Source organism: Triticum aestivum, chromosome 3A, assembly GCF_018294505.1.
Source record: "Triticum aestivum cultivar Chinese Spring chromosome 3A, IWGSC CS RefSeq v2.1, whole genome shotgun sequence".
NCBI lineage: Eukaryota > Viridiplantae > Streptophyta > Magnoliopsida > Poales > Poaceae > Triticum > Triticum aestivum.
The window spans coordinates 117,483,430-117,508,176 of NC_057800.1; positions in this window are offsets into that span (position 1 = coordinate 117,483,430).

Consider the following 24,747-nt stretch of genomic DNA (forward strand, 5'->3'; position numbering starts at 1 on the left):
CGGTGTTTGTTTCATCCATCTCAAGTTGCATTTGTGTTTCCCACCCTTTTTATTCAAGGACTCAGATTTCGTAATCAAGTGTCCATCCTATTCATGTGAAGTCTCTCCATTCTTTCCGTCAATATTCTTATCCGGGGATTCTCATGAAGATTCTAACGGAGCTTCTAGTTCGTCATTCTTCATTCTTTTCATCTCCGGTGATTTCAAGTCAAGTTTTGTTGATCATATTCTTTTTCCTCGTTTCAAATACCTTCTCATACCGGTGCACCTCTTAATCATCCACTCCTCACTATTCATTTGTTTCGGAGTGCTGAAGATATCTCGAGGTTGTTATCTCATTCAAGTCATTTAATTCAACCGGTGCTTTCTCTCTTTTAAATCTTTTCAACGGTGCTTATTTTGAGTGGGCCCTAACCCACATGTCTTTTCCCAGGATCTTACCTGACTCTTCTATTTTTCCGGAGCTATCCTCAAAAATTTCCTTTTGAAGTTTGACGTAAGAATGAGTTATCATCAGTCAAATGCCATCTCCTAGATCGTTCAAATTATTTTCATCGTGGACTCAATCTCTTCGCTTTTGATTCTTCCGGAGTGCCTAAATAAGTCATGATGGCATTTCTCGTCGTCATTCTCAGTTTGGAAGACCGAAGAAGATTCTTCTTTCAACCTTGCTCCATTCTCTTCAAGTTTCGTCATTCGAGATTGTTGCAATCCTCTCATAATTGTTTTCGATTGTCAGAATTCTTTCTCACCCATCCGGAGTAATTCAAGAGTCTTCTCAGTTTGATTATCCGGAGTTCATCAAATAAGATTTATCCATTCCAGTTTTCACTTATCTTTCTCCAAATCTTACTGGCGCATCATTCAAGTATTCTCTTATCAGCTCGTGATCGCTTCGTTCTCATATATCTAAATTCTCTCAAGCACCTTCGTTCATATGCTAATTCTTACCGGTGATGCACCCCTACTTCGATCATTTTCAATTCTTACGGTGGGTTCGTTCAAGATTTCTTCTTCTTTCTTATCATATCAATTTATTCGTTGTTTCTATCCTACTAATGGTTCGTTGAAGATTTTCTCGAGTTTATGCGATATCTCTCTTAATCCTTTCTACGAGAATGAGTAGTGTGCCAAATCCGTTGATTGTCATCAATTTAAATTGGTGATGGATAAGCATAATGTAATTCTTATTCTTGTTTCATCCTAATGATTAATTCCCTATTTCGGAGGCTCATCAAAATTCTTGGTCTCAATTGTTCATCTTATTTTTTTCCCGGAGTTCCTACCTCTCGCAATTATATCACCACGGAGATTCATCTAAATCTTTGCAAGTCTTCCCTTGTGTTGCCATCTTCTCTTGACTTTCGTTTGAGCATCCTTTTGTTTACCGGAGTACTTCATCAAGGTTCTACATGTTGGTTCATCAAGGATTTAATTCCTTCTCAAAGTTTTCATCGAGATTCTTTTAAGAAGCTCAAGCATTCTTCATCGTGGAATCTGGAGTGCAATTCTTTAGCCGTTCCATTCGAGGTGGTATTATGTCATTCTTGATAATTTGAATTCATGTTTCATGATTCACATGTTGTCATGAATGAGATATTTTAAATCCATCAATCTCGTCATAGGAATTATCTTGGGTTATATATCACCTAAAGCCTTCCCTAAGGATTGTTGCTACTTATGGTGCTCATATATGATCCAAGTTTTTCATCTACCCTCCCGGTGAAATAAGTTTCTCGTCTCCTTGTTGATATCAATCCAATATATCGTTTCCGTTAGTGGCAGATTTTCACCTCTTGGTTTTGAGATGTTTCCCATAGGCCCACTTCAAGCCTATCTTTTTGTTGTTGGTGTTCCAACAACTCAGTTCGACCCTTCTCCTAAGGATGCCTTCTCAACCTCTTTTGGCAGTAGTTGGCATTTTCTCCTCATTTCTCCTATTCCAATTATCTTTATTCTATTCTTTCGTTCCGGAGGCATTGTGATGTCGCTCTTTTCAACCTATCAACTCGTTTCTCTAAGATCATGTTCTTTTCATGATTGTCCATTTAACCGGAGTGTCGTGCCCTCTTTTCAAGTTCTATCTCCTTATCAAGTTCTTATTCAATTATTTTCATTTCAACCAGAGTGCTGCCCGAATTTGGACTTCCTTGATCCCCTTCTTTAACCGGAGTGTTTTCAATATATATCTTGCCCTTCAACCCCAAGGTTTTTTCGCAATGTTCTTTGTCCCTCTGTTCTAACGAGTGTTTTCAACTTTGATCATCTTTGTTGTATTCTTTTCTCGAAATGGCTTAACCTTTTTCAAGGTTCTTTGGATTCACTCGTTTGTCAAAGAAGCAATTTGTTTTACCTCTTCTCTTTCTCTTCCGTTTTTCCCTCCGGTGCCATTCTAGATCTCGGGACGAGATCCTCTTGTCGTGGTGGAGTGTTGTAACGCCCCGAGACCGATGTGCCAGGTGTCGTTCAGTTATTCGCTGGTGTTGCCTTGTCATTGCTTGCGTGTCATGCATTGCATATCATGTCATCATGTGCATTCCATTCGCATACGTGTTTGTCTCATGGCCCGAGCATTTTCCTCGTTGTCCATTTTGCAATCCGGCGTTCCGTTCTCCTCCGGTGGTCATTTCTACCTTTCTTTCTTGTGTGGGGATTAAACATTTCTGGATTGGACCGAGACTTGTCAAGCGGCCTTGGTTTACTACCGGTAGACCGCCTGTCAAGTTTCGTATCATTTGGACTTCGTTTGATACTCCAATGGTTAACCGAGGGACCGAGAAGGCCTCGTGTGTGTTGCAGCCAAACACCCTTCCATTTTGGCCCAAAACCCACCTAACTCTGCTCCATCATCTTGGTCGTTCGATCATGATCGCATGGCCGAAAACCGCACCTCATTTGGAGCTTCCTAGCTCCCTCTACCTCTATAAATCGACCCCTTCATTTTCGTTTTCGGATCTTTTCCCTAAAACCCGAAAACTCCTCCCTCAGCGCCGCCGGACATGTCCACTCCGCCGCCGGACGCGTCCGCCGCCTCCCGCCACGTTGCTCCGGCCAATAGCAGGCCGCCACATCATCACATCGTCGCCCTCACCCAATCGGCGCCCGCCACCTCAGCCTGCGCGCCACCGCACATCGCCGCGGCCCGCCGAGCCCATGTGAGACCCGCGTAGGCCCGGATCCCCGCCAACGCGCTCGCTTCAGGTTCCGCTCGAGGGGAGGAGCCCCTCAATGATGCAGCTCATCGCCGGGGCCCGCTGTGTCGCCGCCGCTGATCTCTCAGGCGAGAGCCTCGCCGTCTGGCCTTCTTCTCGTCCTCCCCGTGCTCTCATGTCCTCTCTCTCTCTTCTTTGCAGGGCAACCCCGCCATGTAGCCTCGGGTCGCCTAGTACACCGTCCTCCGCCGCCGAGGGCCGGATCCACCAGTTCCCGGCCTGATCTGCCCGTTCCGTCGTCCCTGACCTCCACCCTCGCCGGCCCTGTCGTGCGCCGCCGCCATGACCGCTCGGGAGCGAGCAGAGGAGCTGCTCACTCCCCTTGCCCGTTGACCTCACCCCGCGCGGGCCAGCGCTCCGCCTTCGGCCCAGCTCCAGCCGGCCTCCCTCGGCCTTCCTCTCCCTCCCTTCCTGGGCCGAGCCCACTTGGGTGAGGCCACCGCCCCCTCCTTTTTTTTCTCTCTCTCGTTGGGCCGGCCAGTTTCGGCCCAGCTCTATATTTTTTCTGCCTGAACGTTTTTCCTATTTATCCAGAGATCGCCAGTTTTGCAGAATAGTCCCCCTAGTTCATGCATTTAATAACTCACTAACCGTGCATCGGATTAAAATGTTTTACATATGAAACTTGCTCAGAATTTTGTGTAGATTAATAATATCCAACTTTCATCTATGTTTGAAATGTTAAAAAATGTTGTTTGCATTAATTTGCTCCTATGCCATGTTAAAATGATTTAATTCATAACTAAATAACCGTAACTCCGATTTTAATAATCTTTATATGTAATTGGGGTAGAAAAATGCCTAGTTTAACATGGTGCACTCATCTTGCATGTTTAACAACTCTAAAATAATGTTTAGGGCAGAACAGTACCAAACCTAATATATGCATATGAGGAGTTTCCGGAATTGTTGTTCGTTGCTTCCGGCCTCATTTAACCTTGACTAGATAGGTAGTTGACATTTGCTTCACCCTCTTGCCATGTTAATCAACATTTAATATTGTTGGGGTACATAAACGAGAGAGAACTAAATAATTGATGTGGTGTTTTGTCAATATGCATCCCGATGCATATTGAGCTCCACTTAATTTGTAGGATTGTTTGTGCACTTTGCCATGCCATGCATACTTAAACCGGACATGCATCATACTTGATTGTGCATCCTGCCATGTTCATGTCGTGGTTGTTTACTATGTTGTTTGCTTCTTTCCGGTGTTGCTTCTTCGGGTTGGTTCCGTTAATGTCGAGTTTGTGAGGATCCGTTCGTCTATGTCCGTTTATCTTCTTCATGGACTCGTTCTTCTTCCTTGCGGGATTTCAGGCAAGATGATCATACCCTCGAAATCACTACTATCTTTGCTATGCTAGTTTGCTCGCTCTTTTGCTATGCCAATGCTACGATGCCTACCATTTGCTTGTCAGCCTCCCAAATTGCCATGTTAAACCCTTAACCCCCATGTCCTAGCAAACCGTTGATTGGCTATGTTACCGCTTTGCTCAGCCCCTCTTATAACGTTACTAGTTGCAGGTGAAGATTGGAGGCGTTCCTTGTTGGGACATTTATTTACTTGTTGGGATATGACAATATATCTTATTTAATTAATGCATCTATATACTTGGTAAAGGGTGGAAGGCTCGGCCTTATGCCTGGTGTTTTGTTCCACTCTTGCCGCCCTAGTTTCCGTCATATCGGTGTTATGTTCCCGGATTTTGCGTCCCTTACGCGGTTGGGCTATAATGGGAACCCCTTGACAGTTCGTCTTAAGTAAAGCTTCTCCAGCAATGCCCAACATTGGTTTTACCATTTGCCACCTAGCCTTTTTCTTTTCCCTTGGGGGTCGCGCGCCCAAGGGTCATCATTATTTTACCCCCCCCCCGGGCCAGTGCTCCTCTGAGTGTTGGTCCAACCTGTCAGCTGCCGGTGGCCACCAGGGGCAACTCTGGGCTGGCTTGCCCGTACCTAGGACAATCTGAGTGTGCCCTGAGAAAGAGATATGTGCAGCTCCTATCGGGATTTGTCGGCACATTCGGGCGGTGTTGCTGGTTTAGTTTTACCCTGTCGAAATGTCTTGTTGTACCGGGATACCGAGTCTGATCGAATGTCTCGGGTGGAGGTCTATTCCTTCGTTGACCGTGAGAGCTTGTGATGGGCTAAGTTGGGACACCCCTGCTGGGATTGGAACTTTCGAAAGCCGTGCCCGGTTATGGGCAGATGGGAATTTGTTAACGTCCGGTTGTAGAAAACCTGAAGTTGACCTTAACTAAAATGAATCAACCGCGTGTGTAACCGTGATGGTCGCTTTCCGGCGGAGTCCGAGAAGTGAACACGGTGTTGGAGTTATGCTTGACGTAGGTTGTCTAGGATCACTTCTTGATCATAGTTTCTCGACCGTGCTTTGCCTTCTCTTCTCGCTCTCATTTGCGTATGTTAGCCACCATATATGCTAGTCACTTGCTGCAGCTCCACCTCATACTTTACCTTACCCATAAGCTTAAATAGTCTTGATCGCGAGGGTGCGAGATTGCTGAGTCCCCGTGACTCACAGATACTTCCAAAACCAGCTTGCAGGTGCCGATGAGACCGTGCAGATGACTCAACCAACTCAAGGAGGAGCTCGATGAAGATCTTGTCCTTTGTGGTGTTTCGTTCTAGTTGATCAGTAGTGGAGCCCAGTTGGGGTCGATCGGGGACCTTTGTCGCATTTGGGGTTCTTCTTTTATTTTGGCTTCGTAGTCGGGCCTTGATTGTATTTGGATGATGTAATGCTTTATTCATGTAATTGTGTGAAGTGGCGATTGTAAGCCAACTATGTATCTCTTTCCCTTATGTATTACATGGGATGTGTGAAGATTACCTCACTTGCGACATTGCTTTCAATGCGGTTATGCCTCTAAGTCGTGCTTCGACATGTGGGAGATATAGCCGCATCGAGGGTGTTATACAGATGCTCTCCTAGCTAGAGAGATGGGCCAGTTCGGCCAGGCCCAAGTGGGAAAGTGGAAAGAGAGAAGAGGAAAAAGAAATGACCTTGGCCATTTTGGTTTGGAGAAAAAAGAAAGAAGTGAGGAGCAGATTGGGTTAGACCCATTCAGTTTGGATGGAACAAACAAAGATTTGGGCTGCACCCAAGAAAAGAGAGAGTCCTAATGTTAGGTAGAAAAGAAATGAGTTTCTTTTATGGAAAAGTAGAAACAGAAAGAGGCTAAAAAAATGACTTCGGAAACTCGAAAGAAACATACACTCACGCATAATTTAATATGCTGAAGAGAGAAAAACAAAACCCAACTAAAAGAGAAGAACATAACTCAATTTAAATTTAAGTTCGCATTAGTTCAAATTAAATCCTCCAAATTATAAAAGTCCAATTTAAGCTTTGTTACCAAATAAAACAAACAAAAATTTTCTCGCCCTAAATTTTTGGAAAACTTTTTCTTAAACATTCCGAGAATCGGGATGTTACAAAGTAAGAGTGTCAAACCCAACGAGGAGCAGAAGGAAACGACAAGTGGTTTTCAGTAAGGTATTCTCTACAAGCACTGAAATTATCGGTAACAGATAGTTTTGTGATAAAGTAATTTGTAACGGGTAACAAGTAACAAAAGTAAATATGGTACAACAAGATGGCCCAATCTTTTTTGTAGAAAAGGACAAGCCTGGACAAACTCTTATATAAAGGAAAGCGCTCCCGAGGACACATGGGATTTATCGTCAAGCTAGTTTTTATCACGCTCATACGATTCACGTTCGTTACTTTGATAATTGATATGTGGGTGGACTGGTGCTTGGGTACTGCCCTTCCTTGGACAAGCATCCCACTTATGATTAACCCCTCTTGCAAGAATCTGCAACTACAAAAGAAGTATTAAGGTAAACCTAACTATATCATGAAACATATGGATCCAAATAAGCCCCTTACGAAGCAACACATAAACTAGGGTTTAAGCTTCTGTCACTCTAGCAACCCATCATCTACTTGTTACTTCCCAATGCCTTCCCCTAGGCCCAAACAATGGTGAAGTGTCATGTAGTCAACGTTCACAGGACACCACTAGAGGAAAGACAACATACATCTCATCAAAATATTGAACGAATACTAAATTCACATGACTACTTATAGCAAGACTTCTCCCATGTCCTCAGGAACAAACGTAACTACTCACAAATCATATTCATGTTCATAATCAGAGGGGTATTAATATGCATAAAGGATCTGAACATATGATCTTCCACTGAATAAACCAACTAGCATCAACTACAAGGAGTAATCAACACTACTAGCAACCGACTGGTACCAATATGAGGTTTTGAGACAAAGATTGGATACAAGAGATGAACTAGGGTTTGAGATGAGATGGTGCTGGTGAAGATGTTGATCTATATTGACCCCCTCCCGATGAGAGGATCGATGGTGATGACGATGGTGACGATTTCCCCTCCCAGAGGGATGCTTCCCCGACAGAGCAGCTCCGCCAAAGCCCTAGATTGGTACCGCCAAGGTTCCGCCTCGTGGCGGCGGTGTTTCGTCCCGAAAGCTTGCTTATGATTTTTTCGGGGCGAAAGACTTCATATAGCCAAAGATGGGCACCGGAGGCCTGCCAGGGGGCCACGAGATAGGGGGGCGCGCCCCCACCCTCATGGATGGTGGGTGGCCCCCCTCTGGTGATTTATTCGCCCAATATTTTTTATATATTCAAAAACTGACTTGTGTGGAGTTTCAGGTCTTTTGGAGTTGTGCAGAATAGGTCTCTAATATTTGCTCCTTTTCCAGCCCAGAATTCCAGCTACCGGCATTCTCCCTCTTCATGCAAACCTTGTAAAATAAGAGAGAATAGGCATAAGTATTGTGAAATAATGTGTAATAACAGCCCGTAATGCAATAAATATCGATATAGAAGCATGATGCAAAATGGACGTATCAACTCCCCCAAGCTTAGACCCCGCTTGTCCTCAAGCGGTAACCGATATCGAAAAATATGTCCACATGTTTAGAGATAGAGGTGTCGATAAAATAAAATATGGACATGAGGGCATCATGATCATTCTTAGAACAACAACATATATATATTGTCATATGATTTCTTATGCTAAAGTAACAATTCGTTCACAATTTCAAGTATGAATCAGAAACTTCATTGAAAACTTACAAACTATAATCTCAGTCATTGAAGCAATTGCAATTTATCATAACATCGGAAAGAGTCAATATAAGAGCTTCTCAGCAAGTCCACATACTCAACTATCATTTAGTCTTTCACAATTGCTAACACTCACGCAATACTTATGGGTATGAAGTTTTAATTGGACACAGAGAAAGATAGGGGCTTATAGTTTTGCCTCCCGACCTTTTACCTCAAGGGTAATGTCAACAATAATAGTTTATGAAAAACCACATCCAATTAGCTATATATGTCAGGATCTTTCCAACACACAATGTTTGCCAAAGGATAAAGTATAAAAAGGAGAGGTGAAGATCACCGCGACTCTTGCATAAGACAAGAATAAAAGATAGGCCCTTCGCAGAGGGAAGTAATGGTTGGATGCATGAAATCTTAATGCAAAAGAACGTCACTTTATATTGCCACTTGTGATATGGACCTTTATTATGCAGTCTGACGCTTTTATTTCTTCCACATCACAGGATCGTATAAAGCTTATTTTCTCCACACTAATAGATCATACATATCGAGAGAGCAATTTTAATTGCTTGCAACAATGACAACTTACTTGAAGGATCTTACTCAATCCATAGGTAGATATGGTGGACTCTCATGGCAAAACTGGGTTCAAGGATATTTGGAAGCACAAGTAGTATCTTTACTTGGTGCAAAGAATTTGGCTAGCATGAGGGGGAAAGGCAAGCTCAACATGTTGTATGATCCATGACAATATAATTTATTTCAGATGTAAGAAAGCATAACCCATTACGTTGTCTTACTTGTCCAACATCAACCCTTTAGCATGTCATATTTTAATGAGTGCTCACAATCATAAAAGATGTCCGAGATAGTATATTTATATGTGAAAACCTCTCTTTCTTTATTACTTCCTATTAATTGCAACGATGACCAAAACTATGATTGTCAACTCTCAACAACTTTTATTCATCATACTCTTTATATGTGAAGTCATTACTCTCCATAAGATTAATATGATCTCTTTATTTCTTTTTATTCTTTATCTTATTCCCTCAAGATCATAGCAAGGTAATCAAGCCCTTGACTCAAAACAAATCTTTATTATATATAGCTCACGGACTCGATTACATAGAAGGATCATAAAACAAAACTCAAAACTAGGTCATACTAAAATTTTATTCTACTAGATCAAGATATTACCAAAACGATCGAACTAAGAAAAACGGTAAAGATAAAAGTGTGATGGTGATACGATACCGGGGCACTCCCCCAAGCTTGGTAGTTGCTAAGGGGAGTGCCCATACCCATGTATTTATGTCTCTTTCTTCAGAGGTGGTGATGTGATATTCTTGGCAATGATGCCCCTCAGGATACGACTCTCTTCCTCGATCTTATTGACTTGCTGCTTGAGGTCCATTATTTCCTTACGAAAATTGCCCGTGACGGCTAAAGCTCCTTTCATCCATGGATGTTACATAGCTGTGGGGGAACAAGTAACACTCTTTTTCATATTTTTCATAAGAAAGAAATCTAACATTGGAAGGGATGACCGAGTTTGGAATAGCTGAGCTTTGTAGTTCCCCCATCATGAATCCGACTCAGAAACGAGAAGTAACTTCTTGATCCTCTTCCATGGCATCTATCCTTTTTATGTCGGCCTCCATCTCTTCCTTCGTTAATGGCCCAAAGTGGTCAGCATCACTGTTTTCTCCTAGTCCCGGTGTCGGATGGGATACCCGGCTCTCCCCAACTGACTCTTGAGAAGACATCTCAATCTAAATCTGCAGCAGAAACAGCTCGAAACAAAAACAGAGGATATTTGCGTGGTACGGTGGTCAAAACCTTCGGGAGATTATATAATGAATTGTGACTGACCAAAAGAAGTATTTTGCAAGAAAATGGAGTCCGGAGGGCACACGAGGTGCCCACGAGGCAGGGGGCGCGCCCTCCACCCTCGTGGACGCCTCGTGTCCTTTCCGGACTGCTTCTTCTTTTCCTAGTTTCTTAAATATTCCAAAATAGAGAAAAATTGGTATTAGAACTATTTTGGAGTTGGTTTACTTACTATACCACATACCTCTTCCTTTTTGGAGGATGAAACATTCTGGAAGGTGTCCCTTATATACTCCTCCGGGGTTACAGTTTCAATAACATTAGTTTCAACATTTATAGGATTACCTGAGATATAATGTTTGATTCTTTGACCGTTCACCACCCTCGGATTTGTGCCTTCGAAGTTGTTGATTTTTATGGCACCGGAATGATAGACCTCCTCGATAACGTAAGGACCTTCCCATTTAGAGTGGAGTTTTCCTGCAAAAAATCTTAAACGAGAGTTGTATAACAATACATAATCACCTACATTAAACTCATGTTGTTGTACCCTTTTGTCATGCCATCTTTTAACTTTTTCTTTAAACAGTTTGGCATTCTCATATGCCTGGGTTCTCCACTCATGAAGTGAGCTAATGTCAAATAGTCTCTTCTCACCGGAAAGTTTGAAGTCATAGTTGAGCTCTTTAATGGCCCAATATGCCTTATGTTCTAGTTCGAGAGGTAAGTGACATGCTTTTCCATAAACCATTTTATAGGAGACATACCCATAGGATTTTTATATGCAGTTCTGTAGGCCCATAATGCATCATCAAGTTTCTTGGACCAATTCTTTCTAGATCTATTAACAGTCTTTTGCAAAATTAATTTAAGCTCTCTATTGCCCGGTTCTACTTGACCACTAGACTATGGGTGATATGGGGATGCAATTCTATGATTAACATCATACTTAGCAAGAACTTTACGAAAAGTACCATGAATAAAGTGTGAACCACCATCAGTCATTAGGTATCTAGGGACTCCAAACCTTGAAAAAATAACTTCTTTAAGCATCTTAATAGAGGTGTTATGATTAGCACTACTAGTTGGAATAGCTTCTACCCACTTAGTAACGTAATCAACAACAACTAAAATATGTGTATACCCATTAGAGGAAGGAAACGGTCCCATATAATCAAAGCCCCAAACATCAAATGGTTCAATAACAAGTGAATATTTCTTGACATCTACTAATATTACCAATTCTTTGACATTCATCACAAGACAAGACAAACTTACGGGCATCCTTGAAGAGAGTAGGCCAATTAAAAACAGATTGCAATACCTTATGTGCAGTTATATCTCCAGCATGTTGTCCTCTGTAAGCCTCGGAGTGACACTTGCGTAAGATCTGTTCCTGTTCATGCTTAGGTACACAACGTCTAATAACACCATCTACTCCTTCTTTATAAAGGTGTGGGTCATCCTAGAAGTAATGGCTTAAATCATAGAAAAACTTTTTCTTTTGTTGGTATGTGAAACTAGGTGGTATAAATTTAGCAACAATGTAATTAGCATAATCAGCATACCATGGAGCAGTACGAGAAGCATTTATGACTGCTAATTGTTCATCAGGAAAGCTATCATCAATAGGTAGTGGGTCATCAAGAACATTCTCTAACCTAGATAAGTTGTCTTCAACGGGGTTCTCAGCTCCCTTTCTATCAATAATATGCAAATCAAATTCTTGTAGTAGGAGAACCCATCTAATAAGTCTAGGTTTAGCATCTTTCTTTTCCATAAGGTATTTAATAGCAGCATGATCAGTGTGAACAGTTACTTTAGAATCAACAATATAAGGTCTGAACTTATCACAAGCAAATACAACTGCTAAAAATTCTTTTTCAGTAGTAGCATAATTTCTCTGGGCACTGTCTAGAGTTTTACTAGCATATTGGATAACATTTAATTTCTTATCAACTCTTTGTCCTAGAACAGCACCTACAGCATAATCACTAGCATCACACATAATTTCAAAGGGTAAATTCCAATCAGGAGGCTGAACAATAGGTGCAGAAATCAAAGCTTTCTTAAGTATTTCAAATGATTCTACACAATCATCATCAAAGACCAAAGGAATATCTTTTTGTAAGAGATTAGTTAGAGGCCTGGAAATTTTTGAGAAGTCTTTAATGAACCTCTTATAAAAACCGGCATGACCAAGGAAACTTCTTATACCTTTAATGTCCTTAGGACACGACATCTTTTAAATAGCATCAACTTTAGCTTTATCAACTTCAATACCTCTTTCAGAAATTTTATGCCCCAAGACAATACCTTCATTAACCATAAAGTGGCACTTCTCCAAATTCAAGACAAGATTAGTTTCTTCACATCTCTACAAAACTCGATCAAGGTTTCTTAAGCAATCATCGAAAAAAGTTCCATATACAGAAAAATAATCCATGAAAACATCAACAATCTTTTCACAAAAGTCAGAGAATATAGTAGTCATGCATCTTTGAAAGGTAGCAGGTGCATTACATAAACCAAAAGGCATATGTCTATAAGCAAAGGTACCGAAAGGGCAAGTAAAAGTGGTCTTTTCCTGATCCTCTTTTGACACAGGTATTTGAGAGAAACCAGAATAACCATCTAGAAAGAAAAAATGTGTATGTTTAGATAATATTTCTAGAATTTGATCAATAAAAGGTAAAGGGTAATGATCCTTTTTAGTAGCTTTATTTTGTTTGTGGAAATCAATTACAATTCTATAACCTGTAACAATTCTTTGTGGGATCAATTCATCTTTATAATTAGGAACAACAGTAGTACGTCCCTTCTTAGGGACACAATGGACATGACTTACCCATTGACTATCAGCAACAGGATAAATTATACCTGCCTCCAGAAGCTTTAGTATTTCTTTTCTTACTACTTCTTTCATCTTAGGATTTAACCGTCATTGGTGATCAACCATCGGTTTAGCGTCTTTCTCCAATTTTATTTTGTCCTGGCATAGAGTGGGACTAATGCCCATAAGATCATCAAGAGTATATCCAATAGCAGCACGGTGCTTCTTCAGAGTTTTCAATAATTTCTCTTCTTCCTGCTCTAAAAGGTTAGCACTAATAATAACATGATATATCTTCTTTTCATCAAGATAAGCATATTTAAGAGTATCAGGTAATGGTTTAAGCTCAAACACAGGATCACCCTTGGGTGGAGGAGGATCCCCTAGAATTTCAATAGGAAGTTGTGTTTCAAAATAGGTCCCTGTTTAAAGAATACTTCATCTATTTCCCTTCTTTCATTCATAAACATATCATTTTCATGGTCTAGCAAATATTGTTCTAAAGGATCATTAGGAGGCACGACAATAGAAGCAAGACCAATAATTTCATCTTTACTAGGCAATTCTTTATCATGGGGTTGTCTACGAAATTTAGAAAAATTAAAATCATGAGACATATCCCCTAAACCAACAGAAACAATATCCTTTTTGCAGTCTATCTTAGCATTAACAGTATTCAAGAAGGGTCTACCAAATATAATGGGGAAAAGTCATCTTGGGGGGAACCAAGAACAACAAAATTAGTAGGATATTTAACTTTCGCACACAAGACTTCAACTTCTCTAACAATCCCAATCGTTGAAATAGTATCTCTATTGGCAAGCTTGATTGTAACATCAATACCTTCTATTTCAGCAGGTGCAATATCATGCATAATTTCTTCATATAAAGAATGAGGTATTGCACTCGCACTGGTACCCATATCACATAATCCATGATAGCAATGATCTCCTATTCTAACAGAAATAACAGGCATGCCTACAACAGGTCTATGTTTATTTTTAGTATCGGGTCTAGCAATTCTAGCAGCTTCATCACAAAAGTAAATAACATGCCCATCAATATTATCGGACAAGAGATCCTTAACCATAGCAATACTAGGTTCAACTTTAATTTGCTTAGAGGGTGTAGGTGTCTAGTATTACACTTATGAACCACAGTTGAAGCTTTAGCATGATCCTTTATTCTAATAGGGAAAGGTGGTTTCTCAATATAAGCGGTAGGAACAATAGGATCAACATTATAAGTGATAGTATTTTCTTCAACTTTAATAGGTTCAACTACTTTTACTTTGATGGGAGGATGATATTTAAGCCACTTCTCCTTAGGGAGATCAACATGAGTAATAAATGATTCATAGAAGGAAGATACTATCTCAGAGTCAAGTCCATATTTAGTGCTAGATTCACGAAAACATTGGTATCCATAAAAGATTTAACACAATCAAACTTAGGTGTTATACCTGACTCCTTACCTTCGTCGAGTCCCCAATCTTCAGAGTTGCATTTAATTCTTTCCAATAAATCCCATCTGAATTCAGTAGTCTTCATCATAAAAGAACCAGTACAAGAAGTATCGAGCATGAAGCCATTATTGAGAGAAAGCCAAGCATAAATTTTTTGAATAATAATTACTCTTGAGAGCTCATGATTGGGGCATGAATATAACATTGACTTAAGCCTCCCCCAAGCTTGAGCGATGCTTTCTCCTTCGCGAGGCCAAAAATTATATATATATAATTAATCGATCACGATGAACCAGATGCATAGGATAAAACTTCTGATGAAATTCCAATTTCAATCAGTTGTAGTTCCATGATCCAATACCATCACATAGCCTAAACCATGTCAATGCCTTTCCCATCAAATATAAAGGGAAGACCTTCTTCTTCATAACATCCTCGGGCATACCTGCAAGCTTAAATAATCCACAAACTTCATCCACATTGATTAGGTGCAAATTGGGATGCAATGTTCCATCTCCTGTAAAAATATTAGCTAGCAATTTCTCTATCATAGCAAAAGGAATTTCAAAATAAACATTTTCAGTAGGTTCATTAGGTTGAGGAGCAACTCTTTGCTCTACTGACCGGGGTGAAGGTACCCCGAACAAGCCCCTCAAGGGATTATTTACCATAGTAACAAGTGACAGTAAATTTCAGCACACTATATAAAATTTTCTTTACCAAATTCCACCTACCAAAGGCGCTTCACTCCCCGGCAACGGCACCAAAAAAGAGTATTGATGACCCACAAATATAGGGGATCTATCATAGTCCTTTCCATAAGTAAGAGTGCGAACCAAACGAGGAGCAGAAGGAAATGACAAGCGGTCTTTGCAAGCACTGAAATTATCGGTAACAGATAGTTTTCTGATAAAGTAATTTGTAACAAGTAACAAGTAAAAAAGTAAATAAGGTGCAGAAAGATGGCCCAATCTTTTTTGTAGCAAAGGACAAGCCTAGACAAACTCTTATATAAAGGAAAGCGCTCCCGAGGACACATGGGAATTATCGTCAAGCTAGTTTTCATCACGCTCATATGATTCGCGTTCGTTACTTTGATAATTTGATATGTAGGTGGACCGGTGCTTGGGTACTGTCCTTCCTTGGAAAAGCATCCCACTTATGATTAACCCCTCTTCCAAGCATCTGCAACAACAAAAGAAGTATTAAGGTAAACCTAACCATAGCATGAAACATATGGATCCAAATCAGCCCCTTACGAAGCAATGCATAACCTAGGGTTTAAGCTTTTGTCACTCTAGCAACCTGTCATCTACTTATTACTTCCTAATGCCTTCCCCTAGGCCCAAACAATGGTGAAGTGTCATGTAGTCGACATTCACATGACACCACTAGAGGAAAGACAACATACATCTCATCAAAATATCGAACGAATACCAAATTCACATGACTACTTATAGCAAGACTTCTCCCATGTCCTCAGGAACAAACGTAACTACTCACAAATCATATTCATGTTCATAATCAGAGGGGTATTAACATGCATAAAGGATCTGAACATATGATCTTCCATCGAATAAACCAACTAGCATCAACTACAAGGAGTAATCAACACTACTAGCAACCCACAGGTACCAATCTGAGGTTTTGAGACAAAGATTGGATACAAGAGATGAACTAGGGTTTGAGATGAGATGGTGCTGGTGAAGATGTTGATGGAGATTGACCCCCTCCCTATGAGAGGATCGATGGTGATGACGATGGTGACGATTTCCCCCTCTCGGAGGGATGCTTCCCCGGCAGAGCAGCCTCTCCGGATCCCTAGATTGGTTCCGCCTCGTGGCGGCGGTGTTTCGTCCTGAAAGCTTGCTTATGGCTTTTCTGGGGCGAAAGACTTCATATAGCCAAAGATGGGCATCAGAGGCCTGCCAGGGGGCCCACGAGACAGGGGGCGCGCCTAGGGGGTAGGGCGCGCCCCCCACCCTCATGGATGGTGGGTGGCCCCCCTCTGGTGCTTTCTTCACCCAATATTTTTTATATATTCCAAAATTGACTTCCGTGGAGTTTCAAGACTTTTGGAGTTGTGCAGAATAGGTTTGTAATATTTGCTCCTTTTCTAGCCCAGAATTCCAGCTGCCGACATTCTCCCTCTTCGTGCAAACCTTGTAAAATAACAAAGAATAGGCGTAAGTATTGTGACATAATGTGTAATAACAACCCATAATGCAATAAATATCGATATAGAAGCATGATGCAAAATGGACGTGTCACATGTTAATCTGGTACTGCTCCGGTAGCTCTCGTGTGCGGGTATAAGATCAGATCCAACTGACTGGAAGCGGCCGTTTGTCGAGCGATCTTTCATTTCCTGGTCTGCAACAAGAGGTAAATGCTAGAGATTAGCAACTGCTGCCAAACCCAATGTGATAAAGAGGTAAGCACTATAAACTGGTTTATAAAAATTAACAGTATAAGCAAAAGGTAGAGCCTACTTAAGTTTATCAGTACAAACTAGATTTATAAACAAAATCTAATGGTATAAACAAAAGGAAGAGACTGTACTGTGCAAGTTTAGCATTATAAACTGAATTTATAAATATAATTTAGCAGTACAAACAAAATGCAGATACTATGTACTGACTACTATGCTACTTTAAGATGAATTTTATTCAGTGCTGTTGATGAATCTTGTGCTTGTTCTAGCCGAGAACTAAGAAGTGAGCTATGTACAAACAAAAGCGAAGACTATATACTGGGTATTGATGCACTATTCTATGATATGAGCTCCCCCGAATTTCATGTACTAGGATATACATCAACCAGTATAAATGAAAAGAAGAGAGAAGTCCATAGCTTACTCCTAGAGGTGCTCAACCGTGGTGAGAAGTGAGCTGCTGAAGCCGGACTGAAGGAGCAGCTGGGAAGCAGAGAAGTCGGACTGGGACTTGACTCTTGAGTAGAAGGGCTTGGCCGCCATCCTACTGAGAGCCCACGACGGAAGGGTGTCGTCGACCACGGAAGGGCGTCCATATTCTATCTTCTGCCAATCACAATAAACTCCAATCACATTGTGTAGTATATCAAATATAAGCAACAATGCAGCAGCTGAAACCACTACCTAACTAATTTGTCGGAAAGCTCATGATGTAATGAAACATTTACTTAAGGACTGGGTTATTCATTACAAGCTAGGTGAAATGCAAACATACCCCTATTGTAGTGATGGATCCCAACTTGTTTAAATTAGAGTAGTTCGTCTAACTTGCACAATCTAGAGAGAAATATGTGCATGTCTCAAATTGATTTGGGTAGTCAACAGAAGTGATTTGCATGTTGTGTATGTAAATATAAATTTCTTTTAGGTACAGTACAAATGGGTACTCCTCCTTCTTAATGATGCATCTTAATTAACAAAAAAAATTCTAGTTAATTTAATGATGCATCTTAATTTCTCGTAAATTTGAAGAAAGCATCAATGCTGACAATAGGGAGTAAATCAGTTAAGAAATGTTTCAGTGTTGATCATGATCATGTACACTACTGAACAATGAACAAGAGGAGAAGAGAAGAGAATAGAGAAGAGAAGAATACTAAATTCCAACACTACTAAACAAGAGCAGTACACTACTGATGCAGTTGCTACTCCAGTAATCGGAAGCAATACTCCAATATTGTTGTATTGGAAGCAATATTGCAGTAGTTCAAGCAGTACTTTAGTACTGTAGTTCAGTGGAGTAGCTGCAAAGAATTAACACTAAGCATAAGATACACTAAGAATTTTTAGTGGAGCAGCAGCACATAATTAATAAAACATCAACAAGTTAAAAAGCTACTGCAACCAAAACAATACTGCAAAATACAAAATTTGCAAAAATTTGTAAACCGATCAATCTTATGTGTGAAGATTCATGGCTTTCAAGCCAAATGATCAATCTTATGGCCACATTCATTACATAGTTTGTTTAAATGATCTAATATTGTGCGCAAGGGTGCATATTGGAATGGCGAACAATGTTTACTAAGGAAGTTTTCTTATTCTTTGCACGGAAATTTCATTTTCCATTTTTCGAGTGACCAAAATGAGTTTTTTTGTGAAGGGCCTACCAAATAATTGTTGCAAAATTGGACCAAATCAATTTTCTAATATACCAGACCATATTTGATGCACAATTGATCAAATGGTTGGGTGCCAAAATATTTGATCCACCTCTCGTGAAAAAGACAAATTTCCGTCGATTCAGTTGGAAGCGGGTCAAATTTGAACTGCAGCTGCCTTATAGTTTGCCACTTATTTTTTCCAAAAATTATTTCTAGGTACATAAGTATCTATTTAATCATAGAAACATCAAAAGTTTTCCAAGATTCAACCACTAGCTAGGAACGGTCATGCCCGTCGTTTTGACCGTTGTTTGAAATGGGCATGAAAAATAAAAAAAATGGAAAACCTTCGCATTGTGTTATTATATGTAACCAAGTTATTAGGAAAAATAATAAACTTGTAATACGACAATTCTTTTAAAAAAGTGTTCTCAGAAATGAGCTAACGTGTGTGAAGATTCATGGCTTTCAAACCAAATGATCAATCTTATGGCCACATTCATGGCATAGTTTGTTCAAATGATCTAATATTGTGCACAAGGGTGCATCTTCGAATGGCAAACAATGTTGCCTAAGAAAGTTTTCCTTTTCTTTGGATGAAAAAATCATTTTCCATTTTTTGATGTCCCAAAATGAATTTTTTTGTGAAGGACCTACCATAAATTTGTTGCAAAATTGAACCAAATCAATTTTCTAAAATAATAGGCCATATTTAATGCACAACTGACCAAATGGTTGGGTGTCAAAAGTTTTGATCTACCTCTCCCGAAAAAAACAAATTTCCGCCGATTCAACAAGAAGCGGGTCAAATTTGAACTGCAGTTGCCTTATAGTTTGCCCTTTATTTTTTATAAAAATCATTTCTAGGTACATAAGTATATATTTAAAATGGGCATAGTTTGTTCAACCACTAGCTAGGAACGGTCATGCCCACCGTTTTGACCGCATTTTTAAATGGGCATGAAAAAAATCAAAATGGGCATAGTTTGTTCAAATGATATCATATTTTGCACAAGTGTGAATATTGAAATTGCAAATAATGTTGTCAAAGGGAGTTTTCATTTTCTTTGCACGAAAAATCTATTTTCCATTTTTTGAGTGACAAAAATTAGTTTTTTTGTGAAGGACCTAACAAATATTTGTTTTAAAATTTGACCACATCAATTTTCTAAAATATTAGACCATATTTAATGTACAATTGACCAAATGGTTGGGTGTAAATTTTGTTTGATCTACCTCTCGTGAAAAAGACAAATTCCGCAAATTCATTTTCCAATTTTTGAGTTCTCAAAATGAGTTTTTTTGTGAAGGACCTAAGAAATATTTGTTGTAAAAAAACTTCTACATTTTTCAAGAATATTAGACTACATTTTATGAACAATTTTGTGTACACTAGAAAAATCGTTAACATTTTTAATAAATATTGCGATGTCTAACAGTTTGAATACATGTCTACATTTTTAACACAAAATTTACATATTGTTTATATATGTTTAACATTTTTCAAATACATGATTAACTTCTTTTCATATATTCCCAACAAAAAGCATCTTTTCATACATACGTTTTGATGTCTATATTTGTTTTTACACATTGTACATTTTTTGTATACATATAAAACCTTGTTTATATACGTTAAGAAAATTTAAATACATGATTAACATTTAAAAAAAATCTTGTTCTGTTATCTACTTTTCCATATATACGTACTGATGACTATTTTTTCATACACGTGAAACTTTTTTTATACATATATAATATTATTAATGATTATTATTTTTTATATGCATGAAACTTTTCAAATACACACATTTAGTTTTTTAAACACATGATTACATTTTTTTAAATACGTATTAAAATTAACATTTTTTTGAATTACACGTTTAGTTGTCTACTTGCTAAACCATATAGCAAGATTCAGGAAGGAGTTCATTATTTTCCTATTCTTATAATTTTATATTGTTCAATTGGTTTCGAGATTTTTCTACAAAGAAAAATATTTTTTAGAGTTATACAATGAAAAACCTGTTTTTTAGAAAATAATGAAAACTTTTTTTTCAGATAACTGACCATCATTACCAAATGGTAATAATGAAAAACTAGTTATTTTCCCATTTTTCGTTGGGCTGAATATGTTTTTTTAGTAATATGAGGGCATCCCACATTTCTTCCTGGATGGGCCGAGGCCTACATGGCACACATATTTTTTTAAGAAGGTGGTATCGTTCCACCGAGGCCCAAGCCCACCTTGAGCGATGTAACATCCCAAATTTTCAATTTGGAATGTTATACATAGGATATGATATTGCGTGTCATATTTTATTGCATTCAGTTTTACGATCCTAGAAAACCCTAAGCAACTCAAGGACCCACGGAGAGAGTTGGGGATTTCACGATTTTCATATTGGAATTTTTTGGTTTTATTATTTTTCTCTCCAAAAATATTTCATAATAAAAATATATGAGAGGAGATAATATGACTTCTCCAAACTAAATGAAATATTGGAGGAAAAATGTTAAAATCAAATAAACAGTTTTATTCGAATTTTATTGGTATTTTATTTGGATTAGAAAACCATGCATTTTTCAAAATTGCGTTCTTAGCCCAATTAAAAGTTCACGTTGTCCGAAATGTTCTTAGCCCAATTAAAAGTTCACTTTGTCCGAAATATTATTAGAGGACCGTGAAAATTTATTTCAGGATTTTCGGACTTCGTTTGGTATTTCTTTTATTTATTTTACTCCGTCCTTTTAAAAAAACGCGCACTGACCTAGCGGGCCGTGCCCGACCCGGACACTGTCGCGCCAGGCCTTTATAAGGTGAGCCTGAGGCCGCCTCAGCCCACCCAGCCGCCCCGCCGTCCCAAACCCTAGCACCGCCCGACGCGACCACTGCCGTCCGCCATCACCATTCGTCGCCGCTGGTTTTTTTTGCCGGTTTTCGTCGGTTTTATTTCTGTAAAAACCTAGATCGTTTTTTAATCGGGTTTTATTCGGTTTTACGGTTTAGTTTATTTAACGAATGTTCGTTCGTTAGATTTGTTAGTGAACGATTTTCGTTAGATTGGTTCTGTTAGTGGACGTTCAGGCCGTAGTTTTTATCTTTTTCGGCCAGGGACCTATCCGCGAATATTTTTATCGCAGATTAACCCCTGATATTCAAACCCTCGTAACTTTTCAACCGTTTGTCCAAGTCCAGTGAAACCAACGCCAAAATCTTTGTCTCAAGCCCCTCTTTCTGTTTAATCAACTTAAACAAGGTTTTGATAATTTAAAATTTTGGTTTCAAGCAGATTTGATTTCGAATTTTTTTGACCGTAGTTTCAGTTCCGTAGTTCCGTAGTTCCGATTCGATTGATTCTTTTTGCATATCGAATCTCTTTACTTGAGTTTTCAGATTCGATCTTCTTAATTGAGTTTGACCCGTGCAACTTTGCTTGATTGCTTATGTATGCTATTGTTTGTTTGCGATAGAAATCCCGGAGTGCGAAGCATGCTACTACGAGTCTTTAGGGTTTGCAGATCGTCACCAAGGCAAGTAAGACATTGATCATACTCTTTTCATACCTAGTTTTATGCATTAGTTACCACCCTCAAAGATTGCATGGTTAGGAGTCGATAACATGTGGGTATTGGGAAGTAGATGATGAGGTAGAATCTATTACCTGTTTTATTTTCAAACCCTTGGGAGTTACTCTACGTTATGCTTATGTTGCTATGCTATGCTCGTAGATGTGGATTGGGTTTGAGGTATCCATGAAAGATGTGAGATTGTTAATTAATGGTTCAACTTAACGTGGCAACTCTAATACACATCTGGGTGGATTGTTGGTTTGGGCACCTGGGGTTATACTAGTGTTGTCCTAGGAGATCCCGGGCTTATACAGTGTGATCCTCCTATGGTCCGCTACCCAAGCTCAAAGGGATCATAAGATTATTCATGCTAGAAACTTCTGTGTGTAGCCACAAGCTATTATGGGCTCTAGCATAGTTGAGTATGATGCATGACCTCTTCCAGTGGTAGGCTAGCAGATGTAGGGGATGTAGGTTGGTATTGTCTACCAGGGGTTAGAGTTAATGCTTCTGAAAGACTATGTCTCGGTCATCCGTTTCTCAAACACCATGTAGTGCGAGAAATCCAACGGAGCAGATCGAGTCTTGTGGGGAAAAGTGTGCAAACCTCTGCAGAGTGTACGAACTAATCATGATTAGCCGTGTCCCCGGTTATGGACATCTTGAGTATCTAGTTCTTGGATTATCATGTTGATCTCATCACTCTAATTTAATCTGTTGGGTTTATAATTACTTATAATTGGGATTAAGATGGGGGTACCTTCTCAATGTTTCAACTACCATGATAGTTAAATAAAAATATATTCCTTTGTTGTTGGAAAAAAATCAGCTTTTCGCAAAACATTATAACCATAGAGCCTCCACCAGCCATATATGCATGTAGTGATAGCATTTATTCTGTTCATTGCTCTACTGTGTTATATTGCCAGCATCATGTGCTGACCCGTTTCCGGGCTGCAACATATCATATTGCAGACTTTTTAGATGAAGAGTAAGGTGTGGTAGGTCGTTTGTCGTGCACTCAGCTATGCCATTGGAGTTGATGGACTCACTTTATCTCCCAAGCCTTACGTTGTTATCTTATTTAGATGGCCTTAAGCCATATTTATTGTAATAAGTTCTCTATTGAGACTATCGATGTAATAAGTGTGTGACTGCAACTTTGTTATAAATCCATTCAAGTACTGTGTGTGTCAGCATTACCGATCCAGGGATGACACTGAAGCACAGAGATTTGACCGTCTGAGGACGGATCGCTACAAGCGACACCTTAAGTACCAATGCATACACGTTCACAACCTCATGACCATTTATATTGGTCGTAATCAGGTAGAAATAAGGTCGTCGACCACTCTTGTCTGCTTTATGACCATTTGGTGTAAGGCAATTTCAGGGTTCAAGCCCTTCCAAGCGAAATGGACGTGGATTTACGACCATTTCAGCTGGGGTCACTGAGAGAAGGTCACAAGTTGACATATTTTTTGTAGTGATGCCCCGCCGCGCCGCGAATGCAGCAGAGATGTCACGCCGCACCGTGGCGGCCTGAGAAAATGTCTCGCGGGCTGACGACGACTCTTACAGGTGCATGCATGCGATCGTCCATAGCCAGATGGATTAGATCTCTGGCTGCGCGAGGTTGCTGGACGACATGAAAGCCTCGTTTGAATAGGCTACCGGCGTCATCCGACAACTAAGGGAGGGCAATGAGAGGCTTTGGGACGAGCACGACCTACTGAGGGAGAAGATTGTCAGAAGTGCAGAGCAGCAGGAGGAGACCAGTGCCTTGTTGAAGAGGACCAGCATCATTGTCAAGAAAGTTGTGGACAAGAATGACATGCTCCGGAGCGAGCGCCAATGGCTGGTGGAGGAATCCGTGGATGCTCTCAAGCAGCATCTTGAGTACACGACAGAGCTCATCGCCACTCACCGCGGAGACTAGTTCCCGTGGCCTGCAGCAATGCATCAAGAAAGTAGAGATCAATGAGCAGAATCATTTTTTCCTTCTTCTTTTGCCCATGTGTATTCCGGGAGTAGCTGCATGTGGCTTTTTGAATTATCTTCCTAATTATGTAAGACAATTATTATCCAGTATCGTCGTCCTTATATATTCATCAATATTGCTATAAGTCGCAGTAGATGCTATATAGGTCCGTCGGATCTTACATCAAGATCCGTGCATTTTAGATTTTCTTTTTTCTCTCTTAAATCTCAGTCGAGTGAGACATAGCCATGCCATTAAACAGGGGCTCGCGCGCCATTAATGGAGACCTTGGGAGAGAGGTGGGCGGCAGATGGAGGTCAAAGGGCTCTCCTCCTGATAAGCACGCGCAGGGGTCTGATCGCACGCCTCCCCTACTCAAATAGCTACCCTGCACAGCACCTCCTAGCTAATAAAAAAGGGGATGCATGGAGGCACGTAAATGGTAAGTAGAACGCCCACGGTTTCAATAATACTTGTGTTTCTGATTGTAACGTGACAACACTTGTTCCAAAATGACTTTGTTGATTATTAATGTGTGCGCCTTCGCAAATCGGACAACAAAATTACCACAGCATGTTGGTGCCATGTCATGACACCAAGCCAAGTTTCATGATTTT